Here is an 8,283-nt window from a genome sequence, read left to right on the forward strand (position 1 = left end):
ACCTGAGTGTTCCTCTTGTCGTCCTCTTCGATTTGACCTAAAACTCTCGCCGGAAAATCGTCGCCGGAGAGCCCTCGCCGAACCCGCCGTCCGCGCCTAGTCCGCTCGATTCCGCCCCTCTCTTCGTTCGGTCACGCGTGAAATGGGAGGGGGAGAGTTTCGATTTTCTTATTTAGGGAGAAATGGTTTGCAAATGTCCATAATGCCCTTGCTTAAGTGGATTTGGCATTTCATTTGATTAAGGGTAAAACCGGTATTTAGAGACTTCTAAAATTAATAACTCTAAAATTAGGCTAAATCGGGTATAAGTTTTATATACTAAAACGATCAGAATTTCGCACGAAATTTTCTAAAATTATTTTGTTGAATTCCGTTAACGTTGAAAATTCTACTAAATTCTCGTCGCGGCGCTTTAAAAAGCGTGCAAAGACTAAAATAGGATTTTCGGGTTTTACATTAACATGCAAGTTTAATACTATTTACAGTTGCATAACTTACTGAGCCTCATAGATCACCAGAATTTTCATTAATGGCTGTCGTTATAGGAAAAGAGAAAGAAAAAGTAGTTGCCGACTAAGTTTCAAGTATTTCAATCCTAGATGTTAATTTTATTTATGTTTGTAAAACTAAACTAAAGGTATGTTAACATTCTCATGAAGTGTTTGTTTGGATTTTCCTTAGTGGCTCTATAATTATATTTTATGGATGCTTAAAACTTTTAGTACTTCCATTGATGTACCAGTTGATGTTGAGGATATGTTTATATGTAAAAACAAATGATGAATTGGTTCAAATGGATATAAGATGAAAAATGTTATGCTTTATTTGTTACACTTTGGAGTATTGTTCAGGAGTATTATGGGTCGTTGCATCATATACCTAGTTTTTGTTTAACCAACTATAAGCAATCTATCTTCTAAATATTTTATCTATTATTATAACTTTTTATTTATCTTAAATAGATATTTCACTACTTAGGACTATATAATATACAAAAAAGCATAAACTTGATTTAATCCGAATTAAACTATTATTTAATCTAATTATAATTGAAAATTTTTATATTTCTCAACTTATTCTATCATTAATCAATGCTATGTCATGCATATGACTATAGCCTCAATATCTTTAACGCAAACAATTTTTCCTTAATGCACAGCAAATCAGTTATCATGTTATTTAATCATATGCTTTCTCAAGATAAATAAAACTTATATGAAGATCCATTCTCTATTCTCTATACTTTTTCATTAATTGTCTTAACAAAAAAAATCACTTTTATAATACATCTTTCTAATTTTTCTATGTCTATACTCCATCATTCTCTCCCATAACATCATTGTAAGTTTAATTCCTCATTCATAACCACAATCTAAACATCTCTATTCTTAAAAATTGATATCAAAATACTTATTCTTCAATCATTTAGCATCATCTTAATTTTCAAATTTCATTAAAATTTTATTATTCCTGAAGCTTAATAAAATTTTATTATTCAAAAGCTAACTTTTTAGATCTCAATATGCATCTCACATAGTCCCAAATCCTTAAATTATTTCTTTCTAAAATAATTTATTTATTAAAACTTTTATTTATGATTTATCAATTTAATGCTTCCATATTTCATTATTATAATCTTTAAATCAGATTAAATAATCTTCTCTTGTAACACATTTAACTTTATTAAAATATCTACATCTCTTAGTACTTAAACTTTTTTCCTGCATTCATTTTTCTCTTTTTCATTATCAATGATCAAGTCAATTAAATAAATCATAGGAAACTCTATCTCCTTTCTCAGTGCAACTTTATAAGAATTCTAGTTTTATTATAATCATTATAAGTCTCAATAGAAGTCAAATTTTATCATTCTTTAAAAGTATATTTCGTTTCCTTAATAACTTTATATACCTATTCCCTCCAACACCAAATCTCCTATTATTATAATAAGGTTTGTTTCTAAGACATCCTAAAACTTTAATGACAATCTTCTTGATAGAACTAGTCACATTACTTCATAGTGGAAATGGGCTTAAAACAATAGGAAAATAACAAAAAACATAGCAAATGATTGGTAGAGAACATGGGAAAAATCGAGGAAAGAGCAAAATCAATCAACAAATAGAAAATTTGGCAATGTGACAAAGCAGAAACAGCATAAGGATCATTCCAATCTAACTTGGAAGCCAAATGATGTAGAAGAAAAACAATAATACGACTCAAGAATAGTTTTGATGGTTTTGAGGATGTAGGAAGGTAGGACTTCCATCAATACTCAATAGCTTGCAAGTGCGTAAAACTATCACATTTATCAACTAGTTCTCAAAGAAGACATAAAGCTATTTATAAGAATAGTATAACCCGGACATTTACTTAATTACCATTATACTTAGCAGATAACAGCTAAAAGAGGAAAAGACAAAATTTCCAATAACAATTTTAGAAAATAGCAAAAATTATTACAAATCTTTTATTCTTAAACAAGCTCAATATCTAGTGCAATATAAATGATAATTATGAACAACAAAAGCTCCATCGTATGAATGATACAATGTTGATTGAAATTAAAAAAAATTATAACCTGACCAAAAATTTCAATCACATTAGAATTAAGGATTAGGATTAAGCAAATATTTTTTATTCTGATAATGAAGATGCTTACAAAGGATAAATAAAAGGATAGAAGCCTCATCATGATATGAAATTAAAATGGTCCAACAATTGTAGAAATCATATTAACAGTTGTGCCTATCATATTAAAAGTTGCACAAATGATATTCAGGATATTTTGATTCAACAAAAAAAGTAGATCTTTTTGTCACATTACATACACAGCCAAAAGGATTTAGTCTCAACTTTTTCCTTGAAAACCTTTGATGTCAAAATAATTAAATCAAGTTAGGAAATCCCGACAGAGAAAAGAACTTAGAAGAAATTCTTAAAAGAAAAAATATATAATCTTGCCAGGCAACTTGAGCAGACGTGCTATTAGGTGAAAAATTGAACTCATAGCTAAATTATGCAAGTCAAATGAACAGTGAGAAGTAAATGAAATAAAAATTAAAAAAACTTCCATTTTATTGGGGTCATAGCTTTCAAAATAAATTTGAGGAAAATATGTCATTCATAAATAAAGAGCTTAAATTACATGTTTACATAATTTGGCAGCAACTTGAACAATTGCGATTGTTAAATGAACTGAACACAGAAACACGAAGAGGTTTAATGATATAGGATGAAATGAATTCCATGTTTACATGAAAATCTCACAATACTTTCTATTAAAACAAACGATTCATTACGACAAACTACTAGTTGATGATTCATAAGGAGGTGCAAACTTTATATTTTTTTGCATTTTGTGAAATAGGCACGTCCATAAGTAGTTATTTTCCATTAACGTTATTGACTCCCTCCCTTGGAAATTCTTCTCCAAAGGGGTATGCTCACACTCTCAAACATTCTTCACCCAAAAAAGATGAAGAATCAATACGAATTTCAGCACTTAGCCAAATGTTTCATTCCTTCAACCATTATATAAGCCATTACATGGGAATTTATCACAAGAGAGGGAAAGCATAGAAACGGAGGAATGGAGTCATTATGGTGGGGAATATAAGGCGTTACATGTAGGTTCCAAGTTGGCACTTTAAGCTCTCATAATTTCTTGTATTTTTGAAAAATAAAGAACCAACAACTTTAATGAAGAGGAGTGGGGAGAGAGTAATTTAAAGAGAGGAAGAGAGAATTGGGTTGCTTTAGGTCTGTAATGCATACAAATTCCACACCAAATATGAAGTCCTCGCCATACAAATATCACTTAAAAAATACACGGTTCTGCTCGGCTCCGGTCGAGGTCAAATCGAATCAACGGTCAACGGCTTCGAGGGAAACATATCAACCCCGGCATTGATCTTCCATCTCCTCTAATTAGTGATTTTGACGTCTCCTGCTCCTCTTTTTTATTATTAATAATAAAATTAATAATTATTATCATTAATTATTATTTTTATTAATTATAATTATTATTATTATTATTATTTGTATTAATAATAATAATATACAACAGATCCCTCACTCACTATTTCAAACCTTCTTCTTCACTTCACTATTTCAAGAAAGCTACGAGCAAGCCCGTCATTTGCAAGAAACAGACGATGGATGATGATTGGGATCGAGCAAGGGAGGTGAGGTTTCACGTGTGGGTTAGACGTACTTCTGAGGTCGAGAATCGGGTGTGGGTTGTGCTCATGTGAGACGAATGGTGAGGGCGTCGTTCGGTTGGATCTGGTTCGGTCGCAAGTGAGGGAGGCCACCAGCGTCGGGCTTGTGTGGCCGGGAGGTACTGCAGGCGAAGCGGCTTGGTGGGAGGCGAAGTCGCTGGCTCCGGAATCGGATGCAGAGGCAGGAGGCGGAGCCGCTAGTTCGGTCTGTATGCAGGCGGAGGGTGCGACGGGCTCGTTCAAGAGAGGAATTGGTCTGAGCATTGGGCTATGGGATCGGGATCGCTCAAATGGAACACCTGGAACAAGAGTCAGAAAGCCCAACTTTGAACTGAATTCATGTGCGTCGTCTTTCTTGTTTCTTCGTTCTATTTACATGACTAAAGCAACTATTGCTTCAACATGGGAATAAAATGACATGGGGTCGTGGGTTGACAGTTTTGTTTTGTTTTGTTTTTTTATTAAATATATCTGAACATGCATCAGGATAAAAAATCCTATAATTACAAAAGAATCAACTGCAGCAAAACCAAACAAGAGAATGATGTGAGACAATGAAAAAAATATATGAGTGTTGAAGGAGAAGGTCATAATTCTCCTAAGATAAAATTCACCAATCCATAAGAAGTGTTCGGGGTGAAAATGATAATAGTCGTAAGGGAGGAGTAAGAGGTATGATGCGCAGTGAAGAGACCATTATAAGAGATAATTAATGATGCAACAATGAGATCAAGGGGAAAAGGTTTTGCCCTCATGGCCACTACTACCATCAATCCTATCATCTCAACTGTAACCACTATAATGCATTGTAGCAAGGGCGGCAAATTGGTCAAGCATTGGCTAAGGAAGTCAAAGCTCGATAGAGCACATGAGAGAGCATTGGCAAAGTTTATGATGGTAGAGTCAATCATCATCTATAATTGAACAAGTTAGAGGAAGTATGAATCACACAGAAAATTGGCAATAAAAATTCCTCATTTCACTTTTGCCAAAGAGTAAAAATAGTGGTATAGGGTTTGCATTAAAGAAGTTCAACCCATTTCTTCCAAAGGCATTGCAATATTCTTCGAGAGCTAAATTATATCATTAATGAGAAAATATTTTAAAATATATAGTATAGACATGGGAAATAATATTTTTCTAAAAATAGACAAAGTCCCGCATTTTCGTGTAGTGCCATGAAAAATGATAGCAATAGACTATACACTAAATGATTCAAGGCCATTGAGTAGCCAAGTGAGACTAATGTACTCAAATGATCGTCATTTAAAGAATTTGATGGTGTCATCATGACTCCAAGACACAATAAGATGTCAAAGTTTCTCATAATAACCAAGTCAACTAACAAGAAACTAAAAAGACCACATTAGATAGTTGGCACTATTAAATTTGAGACAACAGTAGATGGCTTCGACACAAAAGAGATGGTGGAGAGGCCATGATACCATAATAAGAGATCCTCGGAGTATCTATGTAGAAATCAGATCATAGAGGTGAGAAAGACACGGAAGGACAAATCTGAAGTGGGAAAGAGATAGGCACATGAGACAAAGCGATTATGATCTATAAAAATGGTGGCATGCACTGACTAGCGTATTAAGTAGTGTTGCAATTGTGAGCGAAGGCAAAGTGGGTTGCAATGAAAACAAGCAGAAACCGAGGGAGTACAACTTTTTCAAACTAGTGGGAATGGGAGGAGCGATGTGAGTAATAGAGTGAGCAAGACTGTGCAAACTAGGCACAGGTAGCAAAGTAGAGACCAAGCATTAACAAGGCAACAAGCAATATAACATGACAACGAGCGATATAATCACAAGCTGAGTAGTGTGAGTTGAGCAAGTGATCAAGCGAATTGAGCCAACAAAGATGTGCATGAGCTAGTGGGCAAGGGTGTATAATTTTTTTTTAAGAGAACAAGAGGGGAGGGCTACTACAGGATGGCAACATGGGTTGTATTACCTTGGCTATGATACCATGTTGTAGAGAAGGAACTTTGTTATGAACCAGCCTTTCATTTTAGGGGGGGCAAAATTTTCTTATTAATAGTCAAATATTAAAAAAATAAAATAAAATGAGGACATAATTCAAAATGAAATCTTGTATTCCAATAAGATAGATAAATTGAAAACTATTACAATTTTATCAATCTATTTTGCATTTTTTGATAATATTGGATTACATCTTCATTGGGAATCAAATCAAACACATCTTTTTCAATGTAAGGCACAAGGCAATTGTTGAGCCAATCATCACCCATGCTACTACGCAATCGATGTTTAATAATTTTCATGACTGAAAATGCTCTCTCAACTGTAGCAGTAGCAACTGGTAAAGTTAATGCTAAAGTAATAAATCTGTAAACTTGAGGATAGACGTCATTCTTCTTGAACTTAACAATCTGCTTTGCAAGATCAGCAATGCTTCTTAGAGATGAGAACTCTTCACTAGTCCGCATATCAATAATGTACGTTGATAATTGACTTTTAAGAGCAACAACCTCAATTATAGAAAAATCACTTGGATATAACTCTGCTAGACATATCAATTTCCTCTCATCATAAGTATGAAAAGAATCACTTGGGTTTAAGCATGACACATAAAGAAGTAACTCAGTACTTGATTCAGAAAAGTGATTATTTAGCTCTTGAAGTTGCATATCAACTACAGTATAAAATATATCAACACGATTATGATCTATTGAAAGAAAATAAAAAGAATAGGAGGTCGGAGTCCTGGATCTGCTGGGAGATTGTTAATGTCAATTTCTATTCGCTCTTTCCTCTTTAAATAACGCTCCATTTTCCTAAACCCTAAAATGAAATTTATTACCAAAGAAGAGTGACCGTCAATCAAAATATTTACATCATAACATGGCAAAATAACAATTCTAAAATTATTTTCAGGAGAATCTCTTTTAGCATTTCTAACATAACAACAATTCTAGAATTTTGTCTAAATGTTTCAAGTTGCATTCAGTCAATTCATAGAAGAATCATGGATATATTGACATTATTGCATCTGCTCATGTTATAGAATAATCGAATGAACCAAATTCCTAAATTGAATCTATTAACAGTAAGCGGACGTTGCCAGTTAGTTTTGCAAATTCCTATATTGCATCTGCTCATGTTATAGTTGCCAAAGGTTTTCTAAATGGCTGTTTTGCATAGGATCCATTATTTCTAAAGTATTTTCAATTATGTTTTGTAAATGGCTGTTTAAGTGGAAGGATGACTCCTACAATGCTAATAAACTGAAATTCAAAACCAGTTAGTTGCCAAAGGTTTTGCATAGAAAAAATGGGGGATGGCAGCTGCAATGCCTGCACCAGATATTGAAAGAAAATAAGAAGAATATAGATATAGCAAAAAAATGAAGAGCCACCATGATTCCATGAAAATATGAAATACCACAAAGCACACATCATTTCGGTATGAAAATCCAATAAAATAACAATAAATCAAACAAAAAATAACAAACAAAACAATCAAGCAATGTGTTCATAAATCAAAACTGACCTAGATCTCCTGATGCCGGAGGCCCTTGCGATTCACGACGGACCCGACAGGCAAACAAATTTCTGACCGCAAGCAAGCAGTTGACCAACTTGGCGAAATCCAATCTTCAGATTCCAGAACCTCCTCTTGCGCGAATCACCGAACTCGAAGCGACGAAGCCTTAAAGCCTTCCGTAAATCCGACTTGCCCGAACTTCTTCCACTGTTTTTTTGGTGATTTCGGCGGGTTAGTGCAGGGGGGCAAAATAAGAGATTTAAGGGATCACAGTTACCTATTACCCCCTCTAATAAAAAAAAAATTTTAAGGGAGGCAATTAGCCCCTAAAGCAAGTAACAGTCCGCCATATATATATATATATATACTATATTATATATATATATATATATATATATAATTAAAGCTTTCTTATAATCATCTTTTCAGTCATATACTTTGCAAAATATAATTAATTTTTATGAAACGTGGTTTTAGTAAGCCCAAGTTTGAATTGCTTGGCAAATATGATTTTAACAAAAGAAAATATTCAGGGGAAAAATCTTATG

General features: G+C 33.4%; 1 protein-coding gene across 1 annotated transcript in view; it reads right to left on the reverse strand.

Annotated features, from left to right (window-relative positions):
- Nucleotides 1-7,928, reverse strand: part of LOC110102760 (probable ethylene response sensor 1) — a 16,353-nt gene extending 8,425 nt beyond the window's left edge. Inside the window, exon 1 of the mRNA XM_020831224.2 lies at nt 7,742-7,928. The gene's annotated coding sequence lies outside the window, so the exon portion shown is untranslated. The remainder of the gene's footprint in view (nt 1-7,741) is intronic.
- Nucleotides 7,929-8,283: the final 355 nt, after the last annotated feature.

This window comes from Dendrobium catenatum, unplaced genomic scaffold, assembly GCF_001605985.2.
Source record: "Dendrobium catenatum unplaced genomic scaffold, ASM160598v2 fragScaff_scaffold_621, whole genome shotgun sequence".
Lineage (NCBI taxonomy): Eukaryota > Viridiplantae > Streptophyta > Magnoliopsida > Asparagales > Orchidaceae > Dendrobium > Dendrobium catenatum.